The 11,634-nt window shown below is 44.1% G+C and overlaps 3 long non-coding RNA genes and 1 other non-coding gene across 4 annotated transcripts; 1 reads left to right on the top strand and 3 right to left on the bottom strand.

Annotated features, from left to right (window-relative positions):
• Window positions 1-1,495: 1,495 nt before the first annotated feature.
• LOC119629094 (uncharacterized) lies at window positions 1,496-3,460 on the bottom strand. The gene is made up of 2 exons (XR_009974247.1): window positions 3,259-3,460; window positions 1,496-2,392 (listed from the first exon to the last, which is right to left on the bottom strand). It is a non-coding gene; the product is annotated as an uncharacterized LOC119629094 (long non-coding RNA).
• Window positions 1,968-2,086, bottom strand: Mir993b (microRNA mir-993b). Its single transcript, NR_107282.1, has one exon. It is a non-coding gene; the product is annotated as a microRNA mir-993b (primary transcript).
• Window positions 3,461-4,311: 851 nt separating the features above from the next.
• LOC134199662 (uncharacterized) lies at window positions 4,312-6,554 on the top strand. The gene is made up of 3 exons (XR_009974243.1): window positions 4,312-4,710; window positions 5,665-5,758; window positions 6,189-6,554. It is a non-coding gene; the product is annotated as an uncharacterized LOC134199662 (long non-coding RNA).
• A 1,516-nt stretch (window positions 6,555-8,070) lies between these two features.
• LOC105841457 (uncharacterized) lies at window positions 8,071-11,634 on the bottom strand. Its single transcript, XR_001139584.4, has 4 exons — window positions 11,428-11,634; window positions 10,382-10,630; window positions 9,962-10,214; window positions 8,071-8,215 (listed from the first exon to the last, which is right to left on the bottom strand). It is a non-coding gene; the product is annotated as an uncharacterized LOC105841457 (long non-coding RNA).

The following is an 11,634-nucleotide window of genomic DNA, read 5'->3' as shown; positions in this document are numbered from 1 at the left end:
CGACGTTGTATCGCGTTCCGACCCGGCAGGTTTTTTCTGACCCAGTTGAGTATCCTGGAACACCTGCGTCATCGCTTAGGCCTGACGGGTAGCCATACGGCGGATTGATAGTCGACGATCGCCTCGACAACCCGTCAGTCGGGCATTCTAGAGGTGGAGCCGCGAGTCTGGTTGTAGTGTTGACTGCGGAGACCGCCTACTTTTACCGGGTTCTGACCCTGGGCAGAGACTGGACGTCGGGTGTGAGAGTGCCAAGTTGAGTCGTATGGTGTGGTAGGGCCTTAAATATATCCTAAGCCTAAGCCTAATAAGCCTTCAAATCCCGGCGGGTGGATGGATGTATGGAATCCCGGATGGATGTAATATGCTCTGCGTGAACTATGTCCCGCCGTCTCAGTAGCCCCGACAGGACTCCGGTCCAGGGTTTCAATTCCCACATATCTCACTCACCGCGGGGGTGGGGTTACGGTGATTTTTTAAGCCTAAGCTAGAAGCCTAGCTATGTATACATTAGGCCCAGGGTTATACGCTTTCTTATAATCAAGCCAAGCCATATTTTACCGTTCCGATCCTGCTGGCTAAAGGCCGTATCAACAGATCGAGGTCCTGTCTTGCAGCCATTCTGAGGTGGTGATAAGATTTCATTAGTAAAAATGAGCTTGAATTTTAATTCTCAGAATGAATGTCAATAGCTTGTAGATGGTGGCCAAACAAGAGGTCTGTAACTATTGGTCTACGAGGTCATAAAACTCGGGAGTGCATCCAACTCAAAAACTTGTTGGAACATTGTAATGATGTTAGAAATTCCTCCAAAGTACCATCCTCCGTAGCACTATATCTAATAGTAGCTCCACACGACACTCTTGTTTACACTGTTGTTATTTATACTATTATGTTGTTGTTGTTATGTACTGGGGCATAGTTTATAATAACTCAATCCCAAGAACTATTTTGCTATAAAACTTTATATATATATATATATATATATATTATGAAAATAAATGTCTGCAGTACCTTATTAGCGGCCCTACAGTGGCCCTATTGGTTCTGTGAGCGATGAGACTGAGAAAAAAACAGTGAGAAAAGATCTGTAGCTAATACTCCTTATTGCTCGTACTAATTCAGTAAATTTTTTTGTTTATTGTCGGTTCTTATATGTGCTGAAACTTCATTCTGAATTGGGCTAATTGGTGTACATACTATAATAAGTCTTAAAACTCATTTCTCAAAGTAGACATTAACGTTTTATTTATTGATTTATTAGGTTCAAACAACTATATAATCTGTACACATTAACCACCTCAATTTGATATAGTAATACCGACTGTCACAGTACCCTTCGGGAACAGAAACCGAAGTCCACTTTGCAGGGTTACCCCTTCGATCACGAAGATCAATTAAATCGGTTAGAATTATTTCCTTCTCATTGAGTTAGAAAGACAATCTAGAATATTTCAAATAAAAAAGGAATTGATTTGAGAAGTAAGACACGTGATTTATAATTAAACATTTTATTTTTTTAAAAGTATATTTATTAAAATGTAATTGCGCTCAACAAACGCCACAGAAGACTCTAAATTAACATCGAGTTCACAATAACAGTAGTCGCCAGTGCCTCGCCACCATCACCAGCACAACATTAATGACACACAACATATACATCATTATTAATTTCAGTAAACTCGGTACGTTTTTCAAAACAAAGAATCCTTCTTTTGGGAAACGTAGTAGAGACTGTATTGCAACGACACTGTTAGAAAGTTGAAAGTAAGGTAACATAACACAATGTAGCATAAGTATGTACAGGAATACGATCAGGCATACGATGGGAATGTTTGTAGACGCAGGGTAGACGCAGGGTAGACGCAGGGTAGACGCAGGGTAGACGCAGGGTAGCCGCGGTCAGTGGTCGCGCGACCTCGTCGACTCGTTGGCTCGTTGGCTCCGTCCGCATGTTGAATCGCCACCAGTTCTTGACTAATTGTAGAAAAGGTGGCGTGGGCCAGCCGTGATATACCTGTAGAGACGAGCTTTCGATTTGTTTTTTACGAAAGCCCGGATCTACAGGGTAGATCACGAATGTGCCACATGGATTGTCGATGGAGCTATTCGGGTCTAAGATCTGAAACCTTCAAACGTTTCTGTATTACTGTATGCTGACTGCTGATGACCTTCCGACTTAGTAACTCGGTAACGTTGAGGCGGCACAAGCACAGCATCAGATGTCCGCCGGTATTCAGCTTCGAACCAGTAGTGAGGGTGCGGCACTGCGGCACTGCGGCACGGCTCCCCTCGACGCATGCGCGGAACGATGCATACAGACTGACCTCCCCTTCACGCAAGCCCTGCCCCTCGCACCTCAGACCTGTGAGCCCTGCTGGCCCCGCCCTGTCTGGAACATATTGATTGCATACTAGAGCCCCTTCCAATGTTGCAAATGACTTGTTCCGTCTTAACGAAAACCATTTCATTTATAAAGGAATATAAACGCCGGTTCCGAGACTGGATGTAGGTTATACGTAAGTCCGACGGGCAGATGGTACGACCTTGCACTGTTCCTGTCGTGCAGCGCGTTCCGGCATGAAGAGTATGGTCATACAATCAAATTGACTCCGACCTCATGTCTTAATGTCGGTGCTGGTTATTCACAATACGAGGCGCTTGTGCTGCGGTGAATACTTTACAAGAACTGAAATGTGAGCTCGTTCACACATCTATGCAGTAAAAACGTGATCGGAGTGAGACCCCGGGATATGAGCTGCCATGCTGCAACCATTACTTTGTTAATTACTGTTCGACTAGTCAACATGCTCTGTTCACCTTCACTCAAAACAATGGTACAATTGTGACAAAAATCGCTTTTATATTGCAAAACAGTTGCTAACAAAACAGAGCCGACGCGACGGGAGGAAACTTGATCGATGTCAGTTTTAGCGAACAGTGAACCAGTCGACATGCGCGGCGCGCTCGGTCTGGGGTCGCAATACAAAATCAATATGATGCGGACATGCGCGGGGCAGTTGCGCGAAGCCGATCTAAACACAATGGATGCAGACTGAACTCACACGAGGATTGCTGTCGATGGGAAGATAGCGAACAGCAGGACGGCTGCGAGCAACCTCACTGTACGACACAGACATGAGACGACTAGCGGTGCCTAGGGAACAACGATATTATACGAGTCGCCACACATACTTTATATCACGACAAAAGCGCTCATCGTTTCTATTAAAAATAACGCAATAAGAAAATTCTCACTCGTCCTGAGCCCTGCAGAGGGCGGCACGTGCGCTGTCGGTCGGTCGGGTTGCAGACCACGCCGTGCCGCAGCGTTGTCGGGACGGATCGGCTGCACATCGCATCCACGTCCTGCGAACGAGAAAACATGATGATGACCAAGAGTGCAGTGAGTGTGTTGAGAGCGCGTTGAGCGCATCTAGACACGCCCTCGCGCCCTCGCTCGCCGGCACGGAATGGCGCTCTCGGCGGCACTCAGCGGGCTCGACGAGACGCGCGGCCGTCGGAGCGCCTCGGGGAGCCTCGGGGAGCCTCGGGGCGGCTCGGGGCGGCTCGGTCGTCTGATCGATTCGCCAGCGCCTAGCGGGAATGCTAACTCAGTATCGTTCAACGTAGCCGATTTTCGCGCCCGGCGCCCTCATCGTCGTAGAGTGCACTTCAACATTATTTAATTATATAACTTAATAACACATCACGCGTATTGTATATTTAATAAAATTTGGAATGCCGATATTATTCGAGTAGAAAGGCTACATATACTCGTAGGTACATTTGTATGTACAATGTCACACATGGGTTTATTCACACACAATTGAATTAGAAGATTTAGAGATGGTGTTAACGGATCCCGAACACACCTCTGCTCTACCAGGGTCTCTGCCGACCCTGAGCTGGTAGCGCGCTCCACAACACGCGCAGTGGGCGGCGTGGGCGTAGTGGGCTCTTACTGCTGTAAAAGCGCCTTTTAAATTTTGTTTTTTTACACAGTGTTAAGTCATCGCTGTGAAACGTCGTTCATGGTGATATACATATGTACGTGTTTGGTATTTATGTATGTATCCCTTTGGACTACCAAAATAAATAGATAATTAATCTATAAAATCCATTGAAATCCTAAATAAAAACAAGGTTAAAAATGAAGCAGAAATTGATAGTTTTGTTGTTTGGCTCTGTTTTTTTAATGCAATATGTGCGAACGAGCGCACGACCCACCTGGTAAGGCGTGGTTATCGGTGCTTATACCCAACATAACTTGATGCCGCCACTCATTTTGAGCCATGAGGTCTGAGTCTCAACTGTGTTAGAATAATGGTTTCTGTTGTGCCAATTAAATAGCTGAATAGTCGTAGATCAAGTGAGTAAGATGAGCACTCTGATAAATTAATTTCAGATGTAATAATATTATTATTGTTTTAGTGGTGTGGTGTGTCTTTCTTTTGGTTTGCGTGGACGCAATGCACAGCATGTGTTAGGGTCGCGAGGCGGGGGCGGGGCCCAGACAGCAGCCGCCGCGCTCCCTCCGCGCTCTCTCCGCGATCGATACGCGACGTCTACAGCCTGCCTTTGTTTACACTTGTCCCTCCGCACGCGCTGCGATGCTCCATCCCATCCAATCTGTAGTACACATGTTCGCAATGAGAAGCCTGTAGCGCGTCAACGCACCCCGCGTGAACTGCCCATCGAGCGGTGTCTGTACGTTTCCAACACTAATGAAGTTGTAAATATAAATGGTCTAATGGCCTGTGAGGTTCGTTTCATTGCCGTAGCCCAGCAGTCGAGCTCGCCGCTCACGTAGCATCAAGTGGCTACCGGCGCTCGTACCAACTGGAAATGGAACGGTGCCGTTCATCCTGAGATATAAATACGATCGAAGACTCAATGATGATAATGTTCCTCGTAACCTCCTCACCGCCAGTACTAGATACTTACTCATGTAAAGGCTGCGGGTCAGGGTCGGTTTATGCCATGTCCATAGCCATATCTTATAATGTAAAGATTAGGCATTGATCTTTACGTGTAGGAGTAGCTAGGTCCTACGACCAGTAAAGGTGGTGGGACCTCTTTACTGGGGATAGGACCTCTTGTGAGTCCGCACGGGTAGGTACCTACCACCAGCCAGCCTATTTCTGCCGTGAAGCAGTAATGCGTTTCGGTTTAAAGGGTGGGGCAGCCGTTGCAACTATGCTAAGACCTTAGAACTTATATCTCAAGGTGGGTGGCGCATTTACGTTGTAGATGTCTATGGGCTCCGGTAACCACTTAACACCAGGTGGGTTTTGAGCTCGTCCACCCAACTAAGCAATAAAAAAAAGAGTATGTTGAAACAAGAATAATAATAAAAACTTCCTGTCCTCAAACTGGTTTTTAGTCTCTCAAATGCTGCAATATCTAAGATGGCACTCAGTTGTCGCATGTCTGACTCGAACCCACACAGGTCGCCTACTCCTCGTCTTAATGATTGAGGATCTATGATGATGTATGTTCTCTCGCCATAAGTTTTTGTAGTTTGCTAGTATATGGTTTAGGCATCCCTATTGCCAAGCGGAGCGGCTCATGCACCCATGTCGTTTTGCGTAGGGTGTTGTCCAGAAACAATAACAGTACAATAAACCTAATAATAAAGTTATACTGAACTAAATTTGACAGGGAAACCGTGCAGTCCTCCCTTCAATAGAGGAACACCAGACTCAATAAAGGAGCCGATGACTATTGCAATGACTACATCAAAACCTTGACAAGTGTAAGTATGTGGTTTCGATATCTCCGATCTGATTTGTGTCTGTTTTTGTCGATCATTTAGTCGGAGATAAAAGCGAGGAAGTCACGGGTCGGTCGTGCTCAGACTCGATCGATAGCTCTCTCGCCGACTGCGGTGGAACGTAGTCGGGTGCAGGAGGGGCCGAGGGAGCTGTCTGCGGCCCCATCCCTCTGAAAGGGGTGATGCGATGAGAGGAGAGTGTGGTCACTCATTATTACAAATGGACTTTCCAAATTAAATAAATATATTGTAGTTTGCTTAAAATAATTCTCGAATGTTAGAGAGCTATTAAATAGTTTTGTTTTTCATTATTCAACTTTTTTTAATAAATCGATTTTTTTGTTCTTTTTTTCTTAAATAATTTATTTCGTTCTGAAGTTCGGTCGCTCAGGGGACAACCTTCCTTTTGTAGATACTGCAGACACACCAAGACAGAGAACAAAACCGAGCGGCAAAGACGAAGCAAGTGGTCAGCAAATGAGCGGCTAAGACGCGGTCATGTTATCTAGTGTACGATTCGGCGTCCGAAGTCTGTGCGTTCAGCATCCAAGAACTACCATGGCGCCCTCGCGGCGACCACCTCCTCGTCAACGAGCCTATTGGAGCTGCACTACAGGAGTACAAAAATTGTGCTTGAGAACCTCTAAGTTTCATTCAGACAAACGGTCGAGGCGTACCTATTTTTTTTGTTTTGTTTACACAGCTCCTATGCCGGTTAGTGTATGTGTCTTTCGCACTGGACATCTTTAAACTACCAAGCGCCTTGTTATTCAACAAATCCAGATAGACCTGATTGGACGCCCACTTCTATTCACAAAGTGTATTGGTTTGCGCGTTGGCCACATCCAACACCGATTGAAGACAACGACTGCATTCGTGGCTGAATACTATACTGTGCTATCAGTATATCAGACTAGATGGCTCATTTGGGTCCCCGACAAATATTACCATTGATCGAGGTCGACAGTTTGTTTCAATGTCTGTCGAAGTTAGTCGGATTCGAATACTCATATGTATAGACATTCGCGCGAGAGCCGGCCGCCATCTGTGGAACGGTCTACTTGAGAGAGTGTCCATCGTTCAGTTCTTGCGGCACCAACTCACAAGTTGTTTTACCTTGCCAATTTGACGCAAATGGACCTTCATTATTTTCATTAACCTCGGAAGCTGCTGCTGACTCAGCAGCAGTTTGAATACCGTCAGTTTCCTATACCGCGTTTAATTCGTCGTTGTTGACTATAGTTTTCGGGACGAGTCGAATTTGATGAAGATTTCGACTTGCAACCTAACCCATAGACCTAACCCACTGAGTTCCTCGCCGGATCCTCTCAATGGGTCGTGGTGCCGATCCGGTGACAGATTCGGCACTGCTTTTGATAGGGCTAGTGCTAACAAGTTTTCTTAGGTTGAACCCGTGAGCTCTTCTAACCGTTCGAGCGTAGCTAGGATAGCCTCTTGGGCTATCAGCGCTTAGGTTGGGGGGAAAAAGACGCTAGTCAACAACCTGTTCTGTGCTGTGCTCCTCCGATGCTCCTTTAAGCTCTTATGTACTGTGTGCACAACGAGCGATGGATAAATCAAAATAATACGAGTAGGGTAAGAGATTCTTCACTACTGTGTTTGGGTTGATCAGAGCCCACGTCCCTTCACTATCAACTACAACAGCGCACATCCAACGAACCTGGTTGATACGTGTAAGCAGCACGAACTCATAACTAAGACAGTTCAAAACTCTGATGGGAACTCTAGGGCGTGATCATAAATATAGTGTTATATTTTACTGAGCTTTTCCTTATGTTCACCCGTAGCCAAACTTCTTCACCAGGCAACGTCCGTAATATTTTTTCAATATCATCCCGTCACTGAGCTTCCAGCAGCATACGATAGATCGAGCTGAACCTTTGGAAGTGGTTGGTGGTTGATTGTAGGGTCACCAGTGCCGGGCGGCACAATAAGGAGTCAGTTATAGGGTAGACAGTTTATTCCCAATCACATACAGTATATTTAGCAGAAGGAGAAAGTACGGAGAACAGAAGGCACTGATAAAGCGGTAGGAAGTCGAAGGCACAAGCAATAGATCGTAACAAAGCAAAAGAGTTCGCGTAAGTCGAGGAGTGACAAAGGCTTCGCGTGGCATAGATCAAACCCGACCTCTTCCAAACTGGTGATCCTGGTGACTGGTGGTGTAAATTTGCAAAAATGTCTCTTAAACCAAATAGCTTTCCATCCCTCGATATATTTATTGGTTAACAGGTTCAGGTGTCAGATGTATGTAAGTAAAGGAAACAAAAATGTACTTTGTGTATTTTTTATTATTTATTAAATAAATAAAAAAGAAAAGGTGGTTTGAATGATGAAGCACTCCAAGGCCGAGCCTCCAGAGTAGTGACCCGGCTGTGCCCTGTCCACAGAGCCATTTCCATTTGATCCTCACGAGTACTGTTTAAGATTCAATAACATCATTATGAGAATGTACGTACGTACAGACACAGCGGTAGTATATATATTTAACATTAAAGATAGTGAAAACGAATTTGAAACATTAGATAAGTCATTCAGCGTGTTTGAGCTCAGGATACTACTGATTGATCGTTACTTCCATATCATTCGGTCACAACGGGTCCACACAAGGTTCTCAGATTATTTTACGATATACCATTATGTCATTAGCGTGACTCAGGCCTTTGTCAAATATCTTTTGTCTCCTTGATAACCAGGTACTTACTACTCGTACATATACAATCTTCTATATATACTTATTATATATATAAAAATGAATTGCTGTTCGTTAGTCTCGCTAAAACTCGAGAACGGCTGGACCGATTTGGCTAATTTTGGTCTTGAATTATTCGTGGAAGTCCAGAGAAGGTTTAAAAGGTAGATAAATATGAAAATACTCGGAATTAAATAAAAATAAAAATTTTGTTTTTCCTTTGATGTGTCCCCCGTCGGACGGATTCCTTTTGTTTGTTTTAAGTTTATTTTATACAAAAGTTTAGGTCTTTTATTTATCGGTTGAGGCACTACGAAGTCTGCCGGGTCAGCTAGTAAATTTATAAAATAAAGCATGAGTGGCCAGCTGACGGCTGACGTCTTGAGACCGCGGAAGTCTCGACGGGACATGTCAGCGCTAAATAATTTGTAATTATAATAATAATAATAATTATTTATTTATTAACCTTGAAAACATTTACACATAACAGTTTGCTAAAAACTCTCCACACTAGGCACTGCCTGCCTGTCTCGTGGAGAGTTTTTTACAGGAGTATCTTAAAACTAGTAATAACGGTGCTGAATATACGAGTAAATCAAAATAGTTAAGCGAATATGCACACACACACACTAGAAAAGGAACAGGTGTAATGATTTTTACTATACGTGTTTAGGGTTACTTAATGCTTTTCAGAAAGTCCTCCGAAAAAGAGTAGTACCAATTAAGCAGTTCTTTTGTTAACTTTCTTTTAACTTCTTCGTAATTTAGGTTAAGAATTTTGTATTTTTTATTGAGTCTGTTATATAAGTAAGGCTTCATGTAGGAGCTAAAACGACGAGCAAAAGCCGTCCTAACTGAGGGCGTCGGGATTACAGGAGTACGTTTTGTAGCAAGGACTTTGAAGTTGGTAATTTTAGGAACTTCTCTGTGGTAATCAAGGGCTGCCCTAAGGATAAATATTCTTCTCACGCTCAGGACCCCAAATTCTTTAAAAAGAGTGTCTGTGGGATACCGAAATTGTTTCTTTAAAATAGTTTTCAATACTGCTCTCTAAGCTCTTTCAAGGGTAATTAGGTGGGAAGTGGCTGCAATTAAACTCTGTAAGTACTTTACACCTTGTTCAGTTTTTTTTTTCTTTAGTCGTCCACTGCTGGATATAGGCCTCCCCCAAAGTTAAAGTTACTGCGATTATAGATTAGTTGTTTTTTTTATATATGTATATATAAATCTTTATTTTAACCAGGAATTTCTTTTTTTAATAAATTATACTTCTGAAACCTAAATGTCCGGGCCGGTCCGTCTTCGCACGAATAAGAATCCCTTTATTATGGTTTCGGGACATGTTTCGAGAGTTCGGTGCCTCTCATCCGGAAGGGAAAGCCAAGTTTATGAACTGTTGGAGTCCTTATCAGAATGAAAATGTATTTTACGTTCGGTGCATTTCTTAGAGAGCTTAAAAACGGGCTACCTACCTGCGTGATATCTTCGGCTTCCCAATGCTGAGCGTCAGTGCGTCGCGTGCACATGGTGCACACGACACACGCGGTGCCGGCGGTGCCACCAACCAGCAGCCACCAACGGCGCTCTTGCCGCTCCGGCGAGGACAGCGGCCGGGAAGACGGACTTCGCACGAATCACTGCATCAGGGTTTGAACTGTGCATGTCAGTAGCATGGAGCTATCAGCAGTTGAAATGTGTCGTTGTGTTTATAGGGTCCCTGGAAGCCTGAACAGATATATATTAATAAGATATTATGTATGAAGCTAGCTATCTAGTTAGATTCAATTGTAGAGTTTCATTTGAGTCATAAATATATCATACAATTTAGCATTAGAAATATAACCCAAAGAAGTATCGTATTATAATTATCCCCGGCGTCGGGGGCAACCGACCTGGCTCTCGCTTCGATAAGTCTGTCTGAACGCAGCGACGACGCGACCAGAACATGCGCTGGTGTCTGCTCGTTCAGTCCGGCGCCAGCGTATGACGTCAGAGTGTGACGTCACGACTGCTGATGGGTTACTGTTAGATCGATCGATCCCGTGTGTCTCCTGAGTCTCTCAGGACCCCGCGGAGACTCTCGATTGAAAATGAGAAATTTCATTTATTATTCATGTATCCGTTGTAGTTTTGTGTTGAATCTGAAAATTTATAAATTCATTTTAAAGCCGCCGTGGTCTGATGAGTCTAAGCATGCAACTTTGTCGGTAGGGGGAAGAGTGTGCACAGTGCTGTGACTGGTAAATACTGTAAGAGGTGTAAGAACGTTTCTTATAATTTAGTGCTTTCAACACTATTTTGTTGTATTTATACTTCTCCACAAAAATATATAGGTATATTCTGCCTACAGTGTGATTTTGTTGCCGAATATTATGAGGATGGTCCACGAGGAAAGAACAAACAATTCGGTTAGTGTCGGTACGTACGGACCCACAACTTCTTAGAGTCCGAAGCTAGATGCTTTGTGTTCAGTGCATAGATACGAGGGGTGCGAGGGCAGGTGCCGCATGCCGGTGATGTGCAACACGACTGACATTTATTGATTTGTAATATTTATACATAGTTTGGTTGTTTTCCTTTTATTTGGATTAATTTTTCGATTCACTTGTGTTGCAACTTGTTTATATGGGTGAGTGATGACCTTTAATTCAGTGTTTCTATTAGTTGTTATTTTAATCTATTATATCTTACTCTGCTGTTAAGTTAAGTCGTTGGTCCTACGTGTAGTTAATAAATAAATATCACATCTCTGGATTACGGTGTAGCGTGTAATGTTAGTAATTACATGTGAATACTATGAACAGGACAAAAATGTATGTAGTTTGTAATATGGCGGACCTAGCTCCCATCTGGAACCCTTTATACGAGTTTAAGTAACAGAAGGCAAGGATAAGACATATTGATTCTATGTTAAACTTTAATAAACCATTCAATTTACCTTTCGGTGTGGAAGTTTCATTTATTGTCAAGACGTAGCAACCGGAGTCATGTCCACCGAATGAGGCTCAGAACAACGCTCAGGGGCCGGACCGCGCGCGGCTGCCCGTGTGTCCGGGCCGGACGCGGTGCACACTGTGCGCGCACTGCGCACCGCTCGTATCGACCGACGCCGCGACGCCGCCGCGCCGGCTGCCACAGATTCACT

Source organism: Bombyx mori, chromosome 1, assembly GCF_030269925.1.
Source record: "Bombyx mori chromosome 1, ASM3026992v2".
Classification (NCBI taxonomy): domain Eukaryota; kingdom Metazoa; phylum Arthropoda; class Insecta; order Lepidoptera; family Bombycidae; genus Bombyx; species Bombyx mori.
Note: the sequence above shows the minus strand (reverse complement) of the source record. Positions and strands in the feature narration are given on the sequence as shown.